Below are 24,011 nucleotides of genomic sequence, written 5' to 3'. Positions count from 1 at the left end.
CCTAATTATGTCCGTGTACACGCTGCAGCCGTGTCCCGCTGGTGGAAGTGCCCTCCTACACCGACATCATAACTCCACGAGAGGCGTAGCACTTATGTTGGGGTAGTTAAGGTGACGCAGTGTCTGTGCGGACGCTGTGTTACTGACATTGGCTCCTTGCTGTCTTGAGCCCGGCTACCCACGGTTCCCCACTCCCAGCCAGGCTGCTGCCTGGAGGCTCCCTGCGCCCCATTCAGGGAGTCAACAACCCTGGGCATCTGGCCCCTGCTCCCAGTGGGGAGTCAGGGGTGGCGGGTGGGAGGAGGGATGCAGCTGGGCTCCTGGAAGGGAGCTGCAAGGAACTGAGAGCTTTGGCTCTCAGCCTCCCACACTGCCCCTCTTTAGTCTGTGGAAGCGCTCCTGGTGAGGACACGCATCACGGACAGAAGGAGGGTAGTGTGGACATCAGCCACCACAGGAATTACTAACATAGCTCGACTTCGGGCTGTAGTGTAGACATGCCTTAGAATGGAGTAAATCCCATGCCAGTCTGGAAGTAAAATTAATTTACCGAGAACCATTTAAACAACAAACAATCCCAAAGCTTTTTGTGCAGTTGGATTTATTTTTATTTTTGCAAAGCTCTTGCCATTCCCTAGGGCAACAGAGGGACAGAGCTCTTTGCCCTCTGTTACATCAAAAGACACCACAATCAAGGAACAGCACAGTCATCAGTTAGAGACCCAATCAGTCCGATTGATGATTCTCATGTGGGATTTGACTGGTCAGGAGAGGTGTGAGGCAGCAGCAAGGGAAGCATAACGGCAGGCATCATCGCCATGATCAGGAAATCTGGTTTCATCAGCATGTCTCTTATTAATTCATCATCCCAGGGTCTGCAGGGCCAGGGAGAGATGGCAAACAGCAATTATGTTCCCAGTAATCCACTAGGAATAAGACAAGTATCCTCCCCTATACCCTGAAGGAATTCCACCCTTTTCTATCCCCAGCCAGCTGGGTGCATTTTACATCCTTTGCAAACTGTGTTATTGATAAACTGGAAAAGGGAGTCAGAGCCCCGCCCATCAGCTCCTCCCCTCTGCCCCCAGGAGCGTGCAGCGGCCTGCAGGAGGGACTGGGGGCGAGGGGGTAGGAGCGAGGGTGGGGCATGCTCGGGGGAGGGGCAGAATGGGGCAGCAAGAGGGGAGGCAGAGGGGGGGGGCGGGAAGAGGCAGGGAGGGGGCAGAAAGAGGCAGAGCAGGGGTGGGGCCTTGGGGGAATGTGTGGAGTGGGGGCAGGGCCTGGGGCAGAGCTGGGGGTTGAGTACCCCCCCCCCACCCCCGGCACATTAGAAAGTCAGACCTCAAAAATTTAACAACAGTGTGTTTTGCAAATGAAAAAAAATGATGATTTTGTTTTCTGTTGGAAAACCAAAAGAAGGGCCTGGGCTATTTGTAAGACTAGAAGCAAAGGAAGACATGGAAGCTGTTTTACTGAATCTTAGGACACACCCTGCGAAGAGATGAGGGTCTTTCCTGAACTCTCACTTAGGTGAGCAGGAGCTTCGAAAGCGCAACGGGCACTGCTGTCCCCAGCCCTGTAGGGGGCAGTGTCGTTTAGTGGCTGGGAGCGTAGTTGAAACCTGCATATGACTGGCCCTGGGGATACTATTATCTCCACCCCAAAGGTGCAGACTGCCGGCACTGGCAGCCAATCGCAGCTCCCAGGGTCTATGATCCCCCTCGGGCAGCATTTCTCAGAGTTCGGGTCGCGACTCAGTCCTGGCTCACGGCATGTCAGGCGCTGGCTTGCTCTGGTCAGCATGTTAAAAGTCCCGTCGGCTTTGCCGCCCGGCTAAGGCAGGCTAATGCCTACCTGTTCCGACACCGCGCTGTGACCCGGACGCAGCCAGCAGCGGGTCCGGCTCCCAGGCAGGGGGGCCACGGGGCTCCGCGCGCTGCCCCCGCCCTGAGCACCGGCTCCGCACTCCCATTGCCTGGGAACCATCCAATGGGAGCTGGGGGGGCTCAGAGTCTGCAGGCAAGAGCTGCACGAAGCCGCTTGCGTGCCTCCGCCTAAGAGCCGGACCTGCCGCTGGTGGCTTCCGGGATGCAGCGTGGTCAGCGGTGCCAGGACAGATGGGAAGCCTGCCCTGGCACCCTGGCTGCACGGCTGACCGGGAGCTGCCGGAGGTAACTCTGTGCCACAACTGCACACCCCAACCCCTTGGCCGAGCCCTGAGCCCCACCCCCCGCAAACATGGAACACATTCCTGCACCCCAAACCCCTCATCCCCAGCCCAACCCCAGAGCCTGCACCGCTAGCCCAGAGCCCTGACCTCCTCCTCCACCCCAACCCCCTGCCCCAGCCCAGAGCCCCCTCCCACACCCTGAACCCCTCAGTCCCGGCCCCACCCCGCAGTCCTCACACCCGCACCCCAACCCTCTGCCCCAGCCCAGAGCTCCCTCCCACACCCCGAACCCCTCAGTCCCGGCCCCACCCCGCAGTCCTCACACCCGCACCCCAACCCTCTGCCCCAGCCCTGAGTCCCTGTCACACTCCAAACCCCTCATGCCCAGCTCCATTGGGTCGTGGCATCAACAATTTTCTGTGATTTTAGAGGACCCTCTTTCAAGAGATTTCATGGGTACCCAGAAGAAATCATGGGACACTTTCATGCCTCTCTAGTGGATTTGTGGGAGAAGAGGTCATCCTCCAATAAGGCTGTGGGAAATTGTCATGAGGCCCCTGCTGCCAGCTGATTGTGTATTCTAGATTTCCTGGGACATCTCCCACCTGCAATAAATTCCAGGTGATTTCAAAGGAACTTTTTGCAAGATGTTCCATGAGTACTTAAGGGAACTGTAGAGATGTCAACATCCCATCGCCCCTGGTAAACTCCCATAACCTCCCTGGAGCTACTGTGTGTTCACTAGAAGACTGTTTGAAGTAACTCCCAGCAACACTGCCTTCGGGGGATACAGAAAGCTTTTTGTGTTCTGCATCATGGATAGCTGGGATGGGTCTGGGAGTGGTCGGAGAGAAGGTCAACCTCCGGTAAGCCCTCTGAAGCAGCTGGTGTTTCCAAAGCGCCTTTGCAACATTGGAAAACAAAGCCAATGCTCCTTACTTGGCAAATGCTACCAGACAACAATCCTGCCAAAACCTGGTTGATTCCCCTGCTCTGTGTGAAGACAAATGACATGCAGAGGTAATCTCTGCCACTGAGACTGTTGTCTTTAAAGCTGTTGTCACTTACGATATTAGTGTTGAAACTACCGAAGCCCAGCAAGTTGCAGAATATTTATTATGTGTCTTATGGTAAAACCTAAAGGTCCCCAACTGATAATCAAATGACCCAGTGAAGCTATGGACTATTTAAACCAGATAGGTATCTGGCCCCAACATCATTTTCATCCACTGCTGGAAAGAAATAAAACCCTTGCAAAAGTTCATACATCCAAAGGCTGCAGAAATATTTTCACCACATTCAATAGAGGAGATACAGGGGGGTGGGATAGCTCACTGGTTTGAGCGTTGGCCTGCTAAACCCAGGGTTGTGAGTTCAATCCTTGAGGGGGCCATTTAGGGATTGGGGCAAAAATTGGGGATTGGTCCTGTTTCAAGCAGGGGGTTGGACTAGATGACCTCCTGAGGTCCCTTCCAACCCTGATAGTCTATGATAGAAGATGCCTCAAGAATTTTGCAAGCAAAGGGTTAGGCTGATAGTGAGCAGCGATGCAGCATACTCTTGAGACAAAATAAAGCAAAGTCAGAAGGCAAAGATGACTGCTGATACTCACTGCTGACGAGAAATTGTTGTTTTACTGCAACAGAAAGAAAAGTTAGGAATGCCCCCTGTTCAACACCTCACCAGGGTAGCAGAGGATGCACCATTTAGTAACTTCAGAATAGCCCGAAGGAACTGTGGGACACTTCATGCCTGTCCAGTGGACTTTTAGGAGAAGAGATCATCCTCCCATGAAGCCGTGGGAAATTCTCATGAGGCTCCCAGTGGGGATGGGCTTGTATCCCAAAACTCTTGGGATATCTCCCAGGTGCAATGCATTGTGGGTGATGTCAAAGACTCTCTTGCAGGATATTTCATGGATGCCCAAAGGAATTGCGGAGACGGCAACCTCCCATGACCCTGGCAATCTCATATAAGACTCCCAAATATGTGTTCACTGGTGACCCTCTGAGGTAGCTCCCAGCAGAAGTGTTTTCCGAGTGATATCAGAAAGCTTCTTCTGGCATGCCTCATTCTTACCGCGGGTACTGTGGGAGAGGAGGTCAACCTGCTGTAAGCCTCTGGAGCTGTTCATAAGCCCTGTGGAGTGGGAGGACTTTCCATACTGCCTTTGCAACATGGGCAAACGCAGCCAGTGCTCCACGCAGGCAAACGTTACCAGACATCAAACTAGCTGAAACGGGGTCCATTCACTGATGTGTGTGAAGCTACATGGCATGGAGAGGTATTCTCTGGTACTTACCTGGCTGTTGCCGATACCCACATTCTGGTTGTTGTTACCGAAGTTCTGCAAGATGGGGAAAGTTTATTATGTTTATTGTGTAACAGCTATAGGGCTCAAATGGATATTCCTTCGACCCAGTGGGCCATGGACAATTCATAGCATCTGCGGATGTGGCGTAATGATTCCAGTGCTTCTCTGGACAATTTACACCAGTGGGAACCTGGCCCTGTTGATTCCTATGACACTATGACAAATTTACATGAACTAGGGATCAGTCACAGCATCATTCTCATCCACTGGTGGAAACCAAGAGAGAATCCTTGGTAAAGCTCTGACACTCCAAGGCTGTAGTTCGAGAGGAGAGATAACTGCTGATACTCATCACTGACCAGAATTGGTTGTTTTTCTAGAGAGGTTAGGAATGCACACTGTTCCACCCCCCACAAGGGTAGCAGAGGTTGTACCATCTAAGAACTTCAGAATAGCCACACCAGATCAGACTGATAGGCCAGTCTACCCTGATGTCCCTCCCTGGGGCTGGAACAGAGGAATAGGCCCCCCAATCATATCTCCTAAAAGACCCAGTATACCACTACTGAACTCTTCAATGCTATCAACATAAATAATATCTCCTCAGTACTAATCGAGTATTTTAACTCTTATGCTATGCTTAGATCCCCTCCCACCGAAGTATGTCTCATTCATAGATACCTGGGTATCTTCTTTTGTTCTGCAGCAACCAAGCCACATGTTATTTCCACTCACGTGACATGAAGCAAAATTAATAGCAAAGGAGTCAGCCAAGGTATCCCTGATAGGGCACCATTTACCCTGAGTTCCTAGGACTGTAGCCAAGAGCAGTGCATTCCGTGTGATTTCGGAAGGATCTCTTGGGAGATATTTAGTGGGTGCCCAAAGGAACTGTGGGGCACTTTGTTTCTGTCCAATGGACTTGTAGCAGAAGACATCATCCTCCCATGAAGCCCTGGGAAATTCACATGAAGCCCCCAGTGGGGATGGACAGGTATCCCAAAACTCTTGGCATAGCTCCCAGGTGCAGTGCAATGTGGCTGATGTCAAAGACCCTTTTGCAAGATATTTTATGGGTGCCCAAAGGAATTGTGGAAAGGACAACCTCCCATCAACCCTGGAAATCTCATATAAGCCTCCCAAATATGAGTTCATATGGAGACCCTCTGACGTAGCTCCCAGCAGACATGCTTTCCGAGTGATATCAGAAAGCCTCTTCTGGCATGCCTCATTCTTACCCCTGGTACCGTGGGAGAGGGAGGTGAACCTGCAATAAGCCTCTGGAGATGTTCTTAAGCGCTGTGGAGTGGGAGGACTTTCCGGCCAATGCAGCCAGTGCTCCTCAAAGGCAAACGTTACCAGACATCCAACTAGCTGAAACGGGGTCCATTCACTGATGTGTGTGAGAGGTAATCTCTGGTACTTACCCCGTTGTTGTTGCCGCCGAAGTCTACATTACCCTGCAAGATGGGGAATGTTTATTATGTTTATTGTTTAACACCAATAGGGCTGCAACGGATATTCCATCGACCCAGTGGGCCGTGGAGAATGTATAGCATCTCGGGATGTTGCGTATTGATTCCAGGGCTTCTCTAGGCAATTTACACCAGTGGGAGCCTGGTCTCATTGATTCCTATGAAACTTGGGCAAATTTACATGAACTGGGGTTCTCCCCCAACATCATTCTTACCCACTAATGGAAACCAAGAGAGAATCTTTGGTCAAACTCCTACATTTCAAGGCTGTAAATTTGTTATACAAGGCTGGACTGATGGAATAAAAGGGTTCAGGGTGGCAGTTGCGTAGAGAGCTTTGCCAGTAAAAGGTTGGGCTGTTAGTGAGCAGCGATACAGAGTAGTATTGAGGCAAAGCAAGATAGTCCGATAGGACAGATAACTGCTGATACTCACCATTGACCAGAATTCGTTGTTTTTCTGCAACAGAAAGAGAAGTTAGGAATGCACACTGTTCAACCCCCCGACAAGGGTAGGAGAGGTTGTACCAGTGAGTAACTTCAGAATAGCTGCACCAGATCAGACCAATAGGCGAATCTACCCCAACGTCCCTCCCCAGGCTGGAACAGAGGAATGGGCCCCTCAATCTTATCTCCCAAAATGCCCAGTATTCCAGTGCTGACCTCATCAATGCTGTAGACATGGATAAAATATCTTCGGTGCTAATCTAACACTTTAACTCTGATACTATGCTTAGATCCCCTCACAGCTAAGTACGTTTCTTATTCTGAGATATCTGTCTCTCCTCTTTTGTTCTCCAGGAAACAAGCCACATATTATTCCCACTCAGATGACATAAGGCAAAATTAATCTAATAGCAAAGGAGTCAGCCAAGCTATCCTTGATCGGACACAATTTACCCTGAGTTCCTAGGACTGTTGCCAAGAGCAGTGCATTCGGTGTGATTTCGGAAAGATCTCTTGGGAGAGAATTAGTGGGTACCCAAAGGAACTGGTGGACACTTCATGCCTGTTCAGTGGACTTGTAGTAGAAGACATCATCCTCCCATGAAGCCATGGGAAATTCTCATGTGGCTCCAAATGGAGATGGGGCTTGTATCCCAAAACTCTTGGGATATCTCCCATGTGCAATGTGTTGTGGGTGATATCAAAGACCCTCTTGCAAGACATTTCATGGGTGCCGAAAGAAATTGTGGAGAGGACAACCTCCCATCAACCCTGGCAATCCCACATAAACCTCCCAAATATGTGTTCACCTGGGGACCCTTGGAGGTAGCTCCCTTCTGAGTGACATTAGAAAGCCTCTTCTGGTATGCCTCATTATTACCCCGGGTACTGGGGAGAGGGAGGCGAACCTGCTATAACCCTCTGGAAATTTTCATAAGCCTGGTGGAGTGGGATGACTTTCCATGCTGCTTTCGCAACATGGGCAAATGCAGCCAATGCTCCTCGAAGGCAAACGTTACCAGACATTCAACTAGCTGAAACGGGGTCCATTCTCTGATGTGTGTGAAGCTACAGAGCATGGAGAGGTAATCTCTGGTACTTACACTGTTGTCGTTAAAGCTGCCGCCGTGGATGTTGCCGGTTTTCACGCTACCGGATTTCTGGAAGATGGGGAAAGTTTATTATGTTTATTGTGACAGATTTCAGAGTAGTAGCCATGTTAGTCTGTATCTGCAAAAAGAGGAGTACTTGCGGCACCTTAGAGACCAAGCAGTTTCTTTGGGCATAAGCTTTCATGGGCTAGAACCCAATTCATCAGATGTAAAACCTATAGGGCTCCAATGTATATTCCATCGACCCACTGGGCCGTGGTCAACTGATAGCATCTGGGGATGTGGCGTATTGATTCCAGCCCTTCTCTGGACAAAATACACCGGTGGGAACCTGGCCCCGTTGATTCCTATGAAACTAGGGCAAATTTACATGAACTGGGGATTTCCCCCAGCATCATTCTCACCCACTAATGGAAACCAAGAGAGAATCCTTGGTAAAGCTCTGACGTTCCAAGGCTATAAATTTGTTATCCATGGCTGGACTGATGGGATAAAAGGGGACGGAATGGCAGTTGCATAGAGAGTTTTGCAAGCAAAGCGTTGGGCTGTTAATGAGCAGCGATACAGAATAGTGTTGAGGCAAAGCATGACAGTCCGATAGGACAGATAACTGCTGATACTCACCACTGCCCAGAATTGGTCATTTTCCTACAACAGAAAGAGAAGTTAGGAATGCACAGTGTTTAACCCCTCACAAGGGTAGCAGAGGGTGTACTAGCGAGTAACTTCAGAGTAGCCACACCAGATCGGACCAATAGCCAATCTACCCTGATGACTCTCCCCGGGCTGGAACAGAGGAATGGGCCCCTCAATCATATCTCCCAAAATACCAAGTATTCCAGTGCTGACCCCATCAATGCTGTAGACATAGATAATATATCTTCTAAATCTAATAAATTTAGAAGATATATTATCTTTAGATAAATTTAAATTTAGATAATAAATCTAGCACTTTAACTCTTATGCTATGCTTAGTACGTTTCTTAGATATCTTTCTCTCCTCTTTTGTTCTTCAGGAAACAAGCCACATATTATTCCCACTCAGATGACATAAGGCAAAATTAATCTAATAGCAAAGGAGTCAGCCAAGCTATCCTTGATCGGACACAATTTACCCTGAGTTCCTAGGACTGTTGCCAAGAGCAGTGCATTCAGTGTGATTTCAAGAAAGATGTCTTGGGAGAGAATTAGTGGGTACCCAAAGGAACTGGTGGACACTTTGTGCCTGTTCAGTGGACTTGTAGCAGAAGACATCATCCTCCCATGAAGCCATGGGAAATTCTCATGAGGCTCCCAGTGGGGATGGGCTTGTATCCCAAAACTCTTGGGATATCTCCCAGGTGCAGTGCAATGCGGCTGATGTCAAAGACCCTTTTGCAAGATATTTCATGGGTGCCTAAAGGAATTGTGCAGAGGACAACCTCCCATCAACCCTTGCAATCTCATATAAACCTCCCAAATATGTGTTCACCTGGGGACCCTTGGAGGTAGCTCCCAACAGAAGTGCCTTCTGAGTGACATCAAAAAGCCTCTTCTGGTATGCCTCATTATTACCCCGGGTACTGGGGAGAGGGAGGCGAACCTGCTATAACCCTCTGGAAATTTTCATAAGCCTGGTGGAGTGGGATGACTTTCCATGCTGCTTTTGCAACATGGGCAAATGCAGCCAATGCTCCTCGAAGGCAAACGTTACCAGACATCCAACTAGCTGAAACGGTGTCTATTCATTGATGTGTGTGAAGCTACATGACATGGAGAGGTATTCTCTGGTACTTACGTTCTTGTTGCCGATGCCCCCATTCTGGATGTTGTTCTTACCGAAGTTCTGCAAGATGGGGAATGTTTATTATGTTTATTGTGTAACAGCTATAGGGCTCAAATGGATATTCCTTCGACCCAGTGGGCCATGGACAATTTATAGCATCTGGGGATGTGGCGTAATGATTCCAGTGCTTCTCTGGACAATTTACACCAGTGGGAACATGGCCCCGTTGATTCCTATGACACTACGACAAATTTACATGAACTAGGGATCGGCCACGGCATCATTCTCATCCACTGGTGGAAACCAAGAGAGAATCCTTGGTAAAGTTCCGACACTCCAAGGCTGTAGTTCGAGAGGAAAGATAACTGCTGATACTCACCACTGACCAGAATTGGTTGTTTTTCTAGAGAGGTTAGGAATGCACACTGTTCCACCCCCCACAAGGGTAGCAGAGGTTGTACCATCTAAGAACTTCAGAATAGCCACACCAGATCAGACCGATAGGCCAGTCTACCCTGATGTCCCTCCCTGGGGCTGGAACAGAGGAATAGGCCCCCCAGTCATATCTCCTAAAAGACCCAGTATTCCACTACTGACCTCTTCAATGCTATCAACATAGATAATATCTCCTCGGTACTAATCTAGTATTTTAACTCTTATGCTATGCTTAGATCCCCTCCCACCAAAGTATGTCTCATTCATAGATACCTGGGTATCCTCTTTTGTTCTGCAGCAACCAAGCCACATGTTATTTCCACTCAGGTGACATGAAGCAAAATTAATAGCAAAGGAGTCAGCCAAGGTATCCCTGATAGGGCACCATTTACCCTGAGTTTCTAGGACTGTAGCCAAGAGCAGTGCATTCCGTGTGATTTCGGAAGGATCTCTTGGGAGACATTTAGTGGGTGCTCAAAGGAACTGTGGGGCACTTCGTTTCTGTCCAATGGACTTGTAGCAGAAGACATCATCCTCCCATGAAGCCCTGGGAAATTCACATGAGGCGCCCTGTGGGCTGGACAGGTATCCCAAAAGTCTTGGCATATCTCCCAGGTGCAGTGCAATGTGGCTGATGTCAAAGACCCTTTTGCAAGATATTTTATGGGTGCCCAAAGGAATTGTGGAAAGGACAACCTCCCATCAACCCTGGCAATCTCATATCAGCCTCCCAAATGTGAGTTCATATGGGGACCCTCTGACATAGCTCCCAGCAGAAATGCTTTCCAAGTGATATAAGAAAGCCTCTTCTGGCATGCCTCATTCGTACCCCTGGTACCGTGGGAGAGGGAGGTGAACCTGCTATAAGCCTCTGGAGATGTTCTTAAGGGCTGTGGAGTGGGAGGACTTTCTGGCAAATGCAGCCAGTGCTCCTCGAAGGCAAACGTTACCAGACATCAAACTAGCTGAAACGGGGTCCATTCACTCATGTGTGTGAAGCTACAGAGCACGGAGAGGTAATCTCTGGTACTCACGTTGTTGCTATTCCTGTTGCCTCCGAAGTTCCCGTTACCCTGCAAGATGGGGAATGTTTATTATGTTTATTGTTTAACACCAATAGGGCTGCAACGGATATTCCATCGACCCAGTGGGCCATGGAGAATGTATAGCATCTTGGGATGTTGCGTATTGATTCCAGTGCTTCTCTAGGCAATTTACACCAGTGGGAGCCTGGTCCCATTGATTCCTATGTAACTTGGGCAAATTTACATGAATTGGGGTTCTCCCCCAACATCATTCTCACCCACTAATGGAAACCAAGAGAGAATCTTTGGTCAAACTCCTACATTTCAAGGCTGTAAATTTGTTATACAAGGCTGGACTGATGGAATAAAAGGGTTCAGGGTGGCAGTTGAGTAGAGAGCTTTGCCAGTAAAAGGTTGGGCTGTTAGTGAGCAGCGATACAGAATAGTATTGAGGCAAAGCAAGATAGTCCGATAGGACAGATAACTGCTGATACTCACCATTGAAAAGAATTCGTTGTTTTTCTACAACAGAAAGAGAAGTTAGGAATGCACACTGTTCAACCCCCCGAGAAGGGTAGCAGAGGTTGTACAGTGAGTAACTTCAGAATAGCCGCACCAGATCAGACCAATAGGCCAATCTACCCTAATGTCCCTCCCCGGGCTGGAACAGAGGAATGGGCCCCTCAATCATATCTCCCAAAATGCCCAGTATTCCAGTGCTGACCCCATCAATGCTGTAGACATAGATAATATATCTTCGGTGCTAATCTAGCACTTTAACTCTTATGCTATGCTTAGATCCCCTCACAGCTAAGTACGTTTCTTAGATATCTGTCTCTCCTCTTTTGTTCTCCAGGAAACAAGCCACATATTATTCCCACTCAGATGACATAAGGCAAAATTAATCTAATAGCAAAGGAGTCAGCCAAGCTATCCTTGATCGGACACAATTTACCCTGAGTTCCTAGGACTGTTGCCAAGAGCAGTGCATTCGGTGTGATTTCGGAAAGATCTCTTGGGAGAGAATTAGTGGGTACCCAAAGGAACTGGTGGACACTTCATTCCTGTTCAGTGGACTTGTAATAGAAGACATCATCCTCCTATGAAGCCATGGGAAATTCTCATGTGGCTCCAAATGGAGATGAGGCTTGTATCCCAAAACTCTTGGGATATCTCCCATGTGCAATGTGTTGTGGGTGATATCAAAGACCCTCTTGCAAGACATTTCATGGGTGCCGAAAGAAATTGTGGAGAGGACAACCTCCCATCAACCCTGGCAATCCCATATACATTTCCCAAATATGTGTTCACCTGGGGACCCTTGGAGGTAGCTCCCTTCTGAGTGACATCAGAAAGCCTCTTCTGGTATGCCTCATTATTACCCCGGGTACTGGGGAGAGGAAGGCGAACCTGCTATAACCCTCTGGAAATTTTCATAAGCCTGGTGGAGTGGGATGACTTTCCATGCTGCTTTTGCAACATGGGCAAATGCAGCCAATGCTCCTCGAAGGCAAACGTTACCAGACATCCAACTAGCTGAAACGGGGTCCATTCTCTGATTTGTGTGAAGCTACAGAGCATGGAGAGGTATTCTCTGTTACTTACGCTGTTGTCGTTAAAACTGCCGCCGTGGATGTTGCCGGTGTTCACGCTACCAGATTTCTGCAAGATGGGGAAAGTTTATTATGTTTATTGTGACAGATTTCTAAGTAGTAGCCATGTTAGTCTGTATCTGCAAAAAGAGGAGTACTTGCGGCACCTTAGAGACCAAGCAGTTTCTTTGGGCATAAGCTTTCATGGGCTAGAACCCAATTCATCAGATGTAAAACCTATAGGGCTCCAATGTATATTCCATCGACCCACTGGGCCGTGGTCAACTGATAGCATCTGGGGATGTGGCGTATTGATTCCAGCCCTTCTCTGGACAAAATACACCGGTGGGAACCTGGCCCCGTTGATTCCTATGAAACTAGGGCAAATTTACATGAACTGGGGATTTCCCCCAGCATCATTCTCACCCACTAATGGAAACCAAGAGAGAATCCTTGGTAAAGCTCTGACGTTCCAAGGCTATAAATTTGTTATCCATGGCTGGACTGATGGGATAAAAGGGGACAGAATGGCAGTTGCATAGAGAGTTTTGCAAGCAAAGCGTTGGGCTGTTAATGAGCAGCGATACAGAATAGTGTTGAGGCAAAGCATTACAGTCCGATAGGACAGATAACTGCTGATACTCACCACTGCCCAGAATTGGTCGTTTTCCTACAACAGAAAGAGAAGTTAGGAATGCACAGTGTTTAACCCCTCACAAGGGTAGCAGAGGGTGTACTAGCGAGTAACTTCAGAGTAGCCACACCAGATCGGACCAATAGCCAATCTACCCTGATGACCCTCCCCGGGCTGGAACAGAGGAATGGGCCCCTCAATCATATCTCCCAAAATACCAAGTATTCCAGTGCTGACCCCATCAATGCTGTAGACATAGATAATATATCTTCTAAATCTAATAAATTTAGAAGATATATTATCTTTAGATAAATTTAAATTTAGATAATAAATCTAGCACTTTAACTCTTATGCTATGCTTAGTACGTTTCTTAGATATCTTTCTCTCCTCTTTTGTTCTTCAGGAAACAAGCCACATATTATTCCCACTCAGATGACATAAGGCAAAATTAATCTAATAGCAAAGGAGTCAGCCAAGCTATCCTTGATCGGACACAATTTACCCTGAGTTCCTAGGACTGTTGCCAAGGGCAGTGCATTCAGTGTGATTTCAAGAAAGATCTCTTGGGAGAGAATTAGTGGGTACTCAAAGGAACTGGTGGACACTTTGTGCCTGTTCAGTGGACTTGTAGCAGAAGACATCATCCTCCCATGAAGCCATGGGAAATTCTCATGAGGCTCCCAGTGGGGATGGGCTTGTATCCCAAAACTCTTGGGATATCTCCCAGGTGCAGTGCAATGCGGCTGATGTCAAAGACCCTTTTGCAAGATATTTCATGGGTGCCCAAAGGAATTGTGGAAAGGACAACCTCCCATCAACCCTTGCAATCTCATATAAACCTCCCAAATATGTGTTCACCTGGGGACCCTTGGAGGTAGCTCCCAACAGAAGTGCCTTCTGAGTGACATCAAAAAGCCTCTTCCGGTATGCCTCATTATTACCCCGGGTACTGGGGAGAGGGAGGCGAACCTGCTATAACCCTCTGGAAATTTTCATAAGCATGGTGGAGTGGGATGACTTTCCATGCTGCTTTTGCAACATGGGCAAATGCAGCCAATGCTCCTCGAAGGCAAACGTTACCAGACATCCAACTAGCTGAAACGGTGTCTATTCATTGATGTGTGTGAAGCTACATGACATGGAGAGGTATTCTCTGGTACTTACGTTCTTGTTGCCGATGCCCCCATTCTGGATGTTGTTCTTACCGAAGTTCTGCAAGATGGGGAATGTTTATTATGTTTATTGTGTAACAGCTATAGGGCTCAAATGGATATTCCTTCGACCCAGTGGGCCATGGACAATTTATAGCATCTGGGGATGTGGCGTAATGATTCCAGTGCTTCTCTGGACAATTTACACCAGTGGGAACATGGCCCCGTTGATTCCTATGACACTACGACAAATTTACATGAACTAGGGATCGGCCACGGCATCATTCTCATCCACTGGTGGAAACCAAGAGAGAATCCTTGGTAAAGTTCCGACACTCCAAGGCTGTAGTTCGAGAGGAAAGATAACTGCTGATACTCACCACTGACCAGAATTGGTTGTTTTTCTAGAGAGGTTAGGAATGCACACTGTTCCACCCCCCACAAGGGTAGCAGAGGTTGTACCATCTAAGAACTTCAGAATAGCCACACCAGATCAGACCGATAGGCCAGTCTACCCTGATGTCCCTCCCTGGGGCTGGAACAGAGGAATAGGCCCCCCCAGTCATATCTCCTAAAAGACCCAGTATTCCACTACTGACCTCTTCAATGCTATCAACATAGATAATATCTCCTCGGTACTAATCTAGTATTTTAACTCTTATGCTATGCTTAGATCCCCTCCCACCAAAGTATGTCTCATTCAGAGATACCTGGGTATCCTCTTTTGTTCTGCAGCAACCAAGCCACATGTTATTTCCACTTAGGTGACATGAAGCAAAATTAATAGCAAAGGAGTCAGCCAAGGTATCCCTGATAGGGCACCATTTACCCTGAGTTTCTAGGACTGTAGCCAAGAGCAGTGCATTCCGTGTGATTTCGGAAGGATCTCTTGGGAGACATTTAGTGGGTGCTCAAAGGAACTGTAGGGCACTTCGTTTCTGTCCAATGGACTTGTAGCAGAAGACATCATCCTCCCATGAAGCCCTGGGAAATTCACATGAGGCGCCCTGTGGGCTGGACAGGTATCGCAAAAGTCTTGGCATATCTCCCAGGTGCAGTGCAATGTGGCTGATGTCAAAGACCCTTTTGCAAGATATTTTATGGGTGCCCAAAGGAATTGTGGAAAGGACAACCTCCCATCAACCCTGGCAATCTCATATCAGCCTCCCAAATGTGAGTTCATATGGGGGCCCTCTGACATAGCTCCCAGCAGAAATGCTTTCCAAGTGATATAAGAAAGCCTCTTCTGGCATGCCTCATTCGTACCCCTGGTACCGTGGGAGAGGGAGGTGAACCTGCTATAAGCCTCTGGAGATGTTCTTAAGGGCTGTGGAGTGGGAGGACTTTCCGGCAAATGCAGCCAGTGCTCCTCGAAGGCAAACGTTACCAGACATCAAACTAGCTGAAACGGGGTCCATTCACTCATGTGTGTGAAGCTACAGAGCACGGAGAGGTAATCTCTGGTACTCACGTTGTTGCTATTCCTGTTGCCTCCGAAGTTCCCGTTACCCTGCAAGATGGGGAATGTTTATTATGTTTATTGTTTAACACCAATAGGGCTGCAACGGATATTCCTCGACCCAGTGGGCCATGGAGAATGTATAGCATCTCGGGATGTTGCGTATTGATTCCAGTGCTTCTCTAGGCAATTTACACCAGTGGGAGCCTGGTCCCATTGATTCCTATGTAACTTGGGCAAATTTACATGAATTGGGGTTCTCCCCCAACATCATTCTCACCCACTAATGGAAACCAAGAGAGAATCTTTGGTCAAACTCCTACATTTCAAGGCTGTAAATTTGTTATACAAGGCTGGACTGATGGAATAAAAGGGTTCAGGGTGGCAGTTGCGTAGAGAGCTTTGCCAGTAAAAGGTTGGGCTGTTAGTCAGCAGCGATACAGAATAGTATTGAGGCAAAGCATGACAGTCCGATAGGACAGATAACTGCTGATACTCACCATTGAAAAGAATTCGTTGTTTTTCTACAACAGAAAGAGAAGTTAGGAATGCACACTGTTCAACCCCCCGACAAGGGTAGGAGAGGTTGTACCAGTGAGTAACTTCAAAATAGCCGCACCAGATCAGACCAATAGGCCAATCTACCCTAATGTCCCTCCCCGGGCTGGAACAGAGGAATGGGCCCCTCAATCATATCTCCCAAAATGCCCAGTATTCCAGTGCTGACCCCATCAATGCTGTAGACATAGATAATATATCTTCGGTGCTAATCTAGCACTTTAACTCTTATGCTATGCTTAGATCCCCTCACAGCTAAGTACGTTTCTTAGATATCTGTCTCTCCTCTTTTGTTCTCCAGGAAACAAGCCACATATTATTCCCACTCAGATGACATAAGGCAAAATTAATCTAATAGCAAAGGAGTCAGCCAAGCTATCCTTGATCGGACACAATTTACCCTGAGTTCCTAGGACTGTTGCCAAGAGCAGTGCATTCGGTGTGATTTCGGAAAGATCTCTTGGGAGAGAATTAGTGGGTACCCAAAGGAACTGGTGGACACTTCATTCCTGTTCAGTGGACTTGTAATAGAAGACATCATCCTCCCATGAAGCCATGGGAAATTCTCATGTGGCTCCAAATGGAGATGAGGCTTGTATCCCAAAACTCTTGGGATATCTCCCATGTGCAATGTGTTGTGGGTGATATCAAAGACCCTCTTGCAAGACATTTCATGGGTGCCGAAAGAAATTGTGGAGAGGACAACCTCCCATCAACCCTGGCAATCCCATATACATTTCCCAAATATGTGTTCACCTGGGGACCCTTGGAGGTAGCTCCCTTCTGAGTGACATCAGAAAGCCTCTTCTGGTATGCCTCATTATTACCCCGGGTACTGGGGAGAGGGAGGCGAACCTGCTATAACCCTCTGGAAATTTTCATAAGCCTGGTGGAGTGGGATGACTTTCCATGCTGCATTTGCAACATGGGCAAATGCAGCCAATGCTCCTCGAAGGCAAACGTTACCAGACATCCAATTAGCTGAAACGGGGTCCATTCACTGATGTGTGTGAAGCTACAGAGCATGGAGAGGTAATCTCTGTTACTTACGCTCTTGTCGTTAAAGCTGCCGCCGTGGATGTTGCCGGTGTTCACGCTACCAGATTTCTGGAAGATGGGGAAAGTTTATTATATTTATTGTGACAGATTTCTAAGTAGTAGCCATGTTAGTCTGTATCTGCAAAAAGAGGAGTACTTGCGGCACCTTAGAGACCAAGCAGTTTCTTTGGGCATAAGCTTTCATGGGCTAGAACCCAATTCATCAGATGTAAAACCTATAGGGCTCCAATGTATATTCCATCGACCCACTGGGCCGTGGTCAACTGATAGCATCTGGGGATGTGGCGTATTGATTCCAGCCCTTCTCTGGACAAAATACACCGGTGGGAACCTGGCCCCGTTGATTCCTATGAAACTAGGGCAAATTTACATGAACTGGGGATTTCCCTCAGCATCATTCTCACCCACTAATGGAAACCAAGAGAGAATCCTTGGTAAAGCTCTGACGTTCCAAGGCTATAAATTTGTTATCCATGGCTGGACTGATGGGATAAAAGGGGACGGAATGGCAGTTGCATAGAGAGTTTTGCAAGCAAAGCGTTGGGCTGTTAATGAGCAGCGATACAGAATAGTGTTGAGGCAAAGCATGACAGTCCGATAGGACAGATAACTGCTGATACTCACCACTGCCCAGAATTGGTCGTTTTCCTACAACAGAAAGAGAAGTTAGGAATGCACAGTGTTTAACCCCTCACAAGGGTAGCAGAGGGTGTACTAGCGAGTAACTTCAGAGTAGCCACACCAGATCGGACCAATAGGCCAATCTACCCTGATGACCCTCCCCGGGCTGGAACAGAGGAATGGGCCCCTCAATCATATCTCCCAAAATACCAAGTATTCCAGTGCAGACCCCATCAATGCTGTAGACATAGATAATATATCTTCGGTGCTAATCTAGCACTTTAACTCTTATGCTATGCTTCGATCCCCGCGCAGCTAAGTACATTTCTTAGATATCTGTCTCTCCTCTTTTGCTCTTCAGGAAACAAGCCACATATTATTCCCACTCAGATGACATAAGGCAAAATTAATCTAATAGCAAAGGAGTCAGCCAAGCTATCCTTGATCGGACACAATTTATCCTGAGTTCCTAGGACTGTTGCCAAGAGCAGTGCATTCGGTGTGATTTCAGAAAGATCTCTTGGGAGAGAATTAGTGGGTACCCAAAGGAACTGGTGGACACTTTGTGCCTGTTCAGTGCACTTGTAGCAGAAGACATCATCCTCCCATGAAGCCATGGGAAATTCTCATGAGGCTCCCAGTGAGGATGGGCTTGTATCCCAAAACTCTTGGGATATCTCCCAGGTGCAGTGCAATGTGGCTGATGTCAAAGACCCTTTTGCAAGATATTTCATGGGTGCCCAAAGGAATTGTGCAGAGGACAACCGCCCATCAACCCTTGCAATCTCATATAAACCTCCCAAATATGTGTTCACCTGGGGACCCTTGGAGGTAGCTCCCAACAGAAGTGCCTTCTGAGTGACATCAAAAAGCCTCTTCCGGTATGCCTCATTATTACCCCGGGTACTGGGGAGAGGGAGGCGAACCTGCTATAACCCTTTGGAAATTTTCATAAGCCTGGTGGAGTGGGATGACTTTCCATGCTGCTTTTGCAACATGGGCAAATGCAGCCAATGCTCCTCGAAGGCAAACGTTACCAGACATCCAACTAGCTGAAACGGGGTCCATTCACTGATGTGTGTGAAGCTACATGACATGGAGAGGTATTCTCTGGTACTTACGTTCTTGTTGCCGATCCCCCCATTCTGGATGTTGTTCTTACCGAAGTTCTGCAAGATGGGGAATGTTTATTATGTTTATTGTGTAACAGCTATAGGGCTCAAATGGATATTCCTTCGACCCAGTGGGCCATGGACAATTTATAGCATCTGGGGATGTGGCGTAATGATTCCAGTGCTTCTCTGGACAATTTACACCAGTGGGAACCTGGCCCCGTTGATTCCTATGACACTACGACAAATTTACATGAACTAGGGATTGGCCACAGCATCATTCTCATCCACTGGTGGAAACCAAGAGAGAATCCTTGGTAAAGCTCTGACACTCCAAGGCTGTAGTTCGAGAGGAGAGATAACTGCTGATACTCATCACTGACCAGAATTGGTTGTTTTTCTAGAGAGGTTAGGAATGCACACTGTTCCACCCCCCACAAGGGTAGCAGAGGTTGTACCATCTAAGAACTTCAGAATAGCCACACCAGATCAGACCGATAGGCCAGTCTACCCTGATGTCCCTCCCTGGGGCTGGAACAGAGGAATAGGCCCCCCAGTCATATCTCCTAAAAGGCCCAGTATTCCACTACTGACCTCTTCAATGCTATCAACATAGATAATATCTCCTCGGTACTAATCTAGTATTTTAACTCTTATGCTATGCTTAGATCCCCTCCCACCAAAGTATGTCTCATTCAGAGATACCTGGGTATCCTCTTTTGTTCTGCAGCAACCAAGCCACATGTTATTTCCACTCATGTGACATGAAGCAAAATTAATAGCAAAGGAGTCGGCCAAGGTATCCCTGATAGGGCACCATTTACCCTGAGTTCCTAGTACTGTAGCGAAGAGCAGTGCATTCCGTGTGATTTCGGAAGGATCTCTTGGGAGACATTTAGAGGGTGCCCAAAGAAACTGTGGGGCACTTCGTTTCTGTCCAATGGACTTGTAGCAGAAGACATCATCCTCCCATGAAGCCCTGGGAAATTCACATGAGGCGCCCAGTGGGGTGGACAGGTATCCCAAAAGTCTTGGCATATCTCCCAGGTGCAGTGCAATGTGGCTGATGTCAAAGACCCTTTTGCAAGATATTTCATAGGTGCCCAAAGGAATTGTGGAAAGGACAACCTCCCATCAACCCTAGCAATCTCATATAAGCCTCCCAAATATGAGTTCATATGGGGACCCTCTGACATAGCTCCCAGCAGAGATGCTTTCCAAGTGATATCAGAAAGCCTCTTCTGGCATGCCTCATTCTTACCCCTGGTACCGTGGGAGAGGGAGGTGAACCTGCTATAAGCCTCTGGAGATGTTCTTAAGGGCTGTGGAGTGGGAGGACTTTCTGCCAAATGCAGCCAGTGCTCCTCGAAGGCAAACGTTACCAGACATCAAACTAGCTGAAACGGGGTCCATTCACTCATGTGTGTGAAGCTACAGAGCACGGAGAGGTAATCTCTGGTACTCACGTTGTTGCTATTGCTGTTGCCTCCGAAGTTTCCATTACCCTGCAAGATGGGGAATGTTTATTATGTTTATTGTTTAACACCAATAGGGCTGCAACGGATATTCCATCGACCCAGTGGGCCGTGGAGAATGTATAGCATCTCGGGATGTTGCGTATTGATTCCAGGGCTTCTCTAGGCAATTTACACCAGTGGGAGCCTGGTCCCGTTGATTCCTATGAAACTTGGGCAAATTTACGTGAACTGGGGTTCTCCCCCAACATCCTTCTCACCCACTAATGGAAACCAAGAGAGAATCCTTGGTAAAGCTCTGACGTTCCAAGGCTGTACATTTGTTATCCATGGCTGGACTGATGGGATAAAAGCGGACAGAATGGCAGTTGCATAGAGAGTTTTGCAAGCAAAGCGTTGGGCTGTTAATGAGCAGCGATACAGAATAGTATTGAGGCAAAGCAAGATAGTCCGATAGGACAGATAACTGCTGATACTCACCAATGAAAAGAATTCGTTGTTTTTCTACAACAGAAAGAGAAGTTAGGAATGCACACTGTTCAACCCCCCGAGAAGGGTAGGAGAGGTTGTACAGTGAGTAACTTCAGAATAGCCGCACCAGATCAGACCAATAGGCCAATCTACCCTAATGTCCCTCCCCGGGCTGGAACAGAGGAATGGGCCCCTCAATCATATCTCCCAAAATGCCCAGTATTCCAGTGCTGACCCCATCAATGCTGTAGACATAGATAATATATCTTCGGTGCTAATCTAGCACTTTAACTCTTATGCTATGCTTAGATCCCCTCACAGCTAAGTACGTTTCTAAGATATCTGTCTCTCCTCTTTTGTTCTCCAGGAAACAAGCCACATATTATTCCCACTCAGATGACATAAGGCAAAATTAATCTAATAGCAAAGGAGTCAGCCAAGCTATCCTTGATCGGACACAATTTACCCTGAGTTCCTAGGACTGTTGCCAAGAGCAGTGCATTCGGTGTGATTTCGGAAAGATCTCTTGGGAGAGAATTAGTGGGTACCCAAAGGAACTGGTGGACACTTCATGCCTGTTCAGTGGACTTGTAGTAGAAGACATCATCCTCCCATGAAGCCATGGGAAATTCTCATGTGGCTCCAAATGGAGATGGGGCTTGTATCCCAAAACTCTTGGGATATCTCCCATGTGCAATGTGTTGTGGGTGATATCAAAGACCCTCTTGCAAGACATTTCATGGGTGCCGAAAGAAATTGTGGAGAGGACAACCTCCCATCAACCCTGGCAATCTCATATAAACCTCCCAAATATGTGTTCACCTGGGGACCCTTGGAGGTAGCTCCCAACAGAAGTGCCTTTTGAGTGACATCAGAAAGCCTCTTCTGGTATGCCTCATTATTACCCCGGGTACTGGGGAGAGGGAGGTGAACCTGCTATAACCCTCTGGAAATTTTCATAAGCCTGGTGGAGTGGGATGACTTTCCATGCTGCTTTTGCAACATGGGCAAATGCAGCCAACGCTCCTCGATGCAAATGTTACCAGACATCAAACTAGCTGAAACGGGGTCCATTCTCTGATTTGTGTGAAGCTACAGAGCATGGAGAGGTAATCTCTGTTACTTACGCTCTTGTCGTTAAAGCTGCCGCCGTGGATGTTGCCGGTTTTCACGCTACCGGAGTCCTGCAAGATGAGGAATGTTTATTATGTTTATTGTGCAACAGCAATAGGCCTTGAACGGATATTCCATCTGCCTAGTGGGCCATGGACAATTTGTAACATCTGGGGTTGTGGCGTATTGATTCCACTGTTTCTGTGGAGAATTTACACCAGTGTGAACCTGGCCCCCTTGATTCCAATGAATCTATGACAAATTTACATCAACTGGGGATCAGTCTCAAGATGATGGAAACCAAGAGAGAATCCTTAGAAAGCTGGGATATCCCAATTCTGTCTATTTGTTACCCTAACCTGACTGATGGGGTAAAGGGTGGCAGGAAGTCTATTTCCTCAATTTTTTTTTGCCAGCAAAGGAGTCAGCTCTTAGAGAGCAGTGATTCAGAATGCCCTTGAGGCAAAGCATTATATTCCAATAGCAAAGATGACTGTTGATCATCACAGCTGACCAGAACGGGTTGTTCTGCTGCAAGAGAAGGAAAAGTTAGCAAAGCGTACTGTTCAACTCCCCACCAGGGTATCTGGGATTGTATCACTGAGTAACTAAAGAATTTGCACACCTGATCCGAACAATTGGCCAGTCTATCTTGATATCTCTGCCTAAGCTGGGGTAGAGAAATTACTCCATCTAGCCTGGTTTCTAGGTGCAGTACAGTATGTGTGATTACAGAACCCCCCCCTCTTGAGATATTTCATGGGTGCCCAAGGGAACTGTGAGTTGTCAACCTCCCATCAGCCCCTACAATCTCCCATAAGCCTCCTGTAACCTACTCTGTGTTCACATGGGATGGGGACCTTCTAAAGTAGCTCCAAGTAGCAATGTCTTGGATGGGTGATATTGGAAATCCCCTTGGGGCATATTTATAGCCATGCAGGGGAACTCTGTCAGAGATGGTCAATCTGCCACAGATCTGCAGAGATTTTCATAAGCACCCTGCAGCAGGTGGCATTTCTAAATTGCCTTTGTAACATGGAAAAACGGTGGGAAATGTTCCTTGCTTGGTAACCTTTACAAGAGAAGAAACGAGCTGGAACAGGGTTTTTTCACGTGGCCCTGCTCCTAACATCATTCTATCCAATCCTGGAACCCTATAGATAATCCTCAGGAAAAAACCAGACACCCCAAGGCTGCATAATTTGTTTCACCACGCCAGATTAACGGCTAAAGCAGAGCAGGGGGGCAGTTGGCTAGAGGGTTTTGCCGGCAAACAGTTGTGCTGTTAGTGAGCAGCGATGTAGGGTACTGCTAAGGCAAAGCATGGAAGTCTGATAGCAAAGAGGATCAGCTGATACTCACCACCGACCACAACTGGTTTTTCTGCAACAACAGAAAGAAAAGTTAGGACTGCATGCTGCTCAGCCCCCCACCAGGCTACCAGAGGTCACATCACGCATTAACTTAAGAACTGCTGCTCCCGATGAGACCGATGAGCCAGTGGACCCTGATATCCTGCCCGGAGCTGAAACAGAGGAATGGGCCTCTGTAGTCTGGTATCCTGCCTCCTACATGGGCCAGTTTTGCAGTGCTGCCCTCATGGTGTGTCTGTGCAGCACCTTAGGGGGCCCTGATTCCAGGTGGGTCCAGGTCTGCCCCATCACCCGGCACAATGAATCCTCACCAGAGTGTGGGCAGGGACTGTCTCCCCTGTGTCAGGGCTGTGCCTGGCAAATCAGGGTCCTGGTTTCAGATGGAGCCTCTAAGTGCTATTGTAATGGAAATAATAAGTACATCATCTCACCAATGGAGCTGCTCTGGTGCTCTCCAGGGAGAGGAGTCCTATGAGGAAAGCGGCCACGTACGACACCTTCATCTTTGTGTCTTTACTCTCTCTGCAGTGGAGTTGTTTCTGGTCTGGCACGCTCCGTGGGAGATGGCAAGGCTGAGCACTATATTTATACTGTATGCTGTGCTGGGCACTGCCCACCTTATTGTTCCAAGCCCTGATAACGTGATTGCA

At 47.8% G+C, this 24,011-nt stretch overlaps 2 long non-coding RNA genes across 2 annotated transcripts; both read right to left on the bottom strand.

The window, feature by feature from the left end:
• Positions 1-9,294: 9,294 nt before the first annotated feature.
• LOC142070005 (uncharacterized) lies at positions 9,295-12,405 on the bottom strand. The gene is made up of 4 exons (XR_012665972.1): positions 12,348-12,405; positions 11,241-11,264; positions 10,752-10,790; positions 9,295-9,342 (listed from the first exon to the last, which is right to left on the bottom strand). It is a non-coding gene; the product is annotated as an uncharacterized LOC142070005 (long non-coding RNA).
• Positions 12,406-14,133: 1,728 nt separating this feature from the next.
• On the bottom strand, positions 14,134-16,103 carry LOC142069978 (uncharacterized). Its single transcript, XR_012665937.1, has 3 exons — positions 16,080-16,103; positions 15,592-15,630; positions 14,134-14,181 (listed from the first exon to the last, which is right to left on the bottom strand). It is a non-coding gene; the product is annotated as an uncharacterized LOC142069978 (long non-coding RNA).
• Between the last annotated feature and the right edge of the window lie 7,908 nt (positions 16,104-24,011).

This window comes from Caretta caretta, chromosome 24 (assembly GCF_965140235.1).
Source record: "Caretta caretta isolate rCarCar2 chromosome 24, rCarCar1.hap1, whole genome shotgun sequence".
NCBI classification, from domain to species: Eukaryota; Metazoa; Chordata; order Testudines; family Cheloniidae; genus Caretta; species Caretta caretta.
The sequence above is the reverse complement of the archived record's forward strand: the minus strand, read 5'-3'. Positions and strand labels throughout refer to the sequence as shown.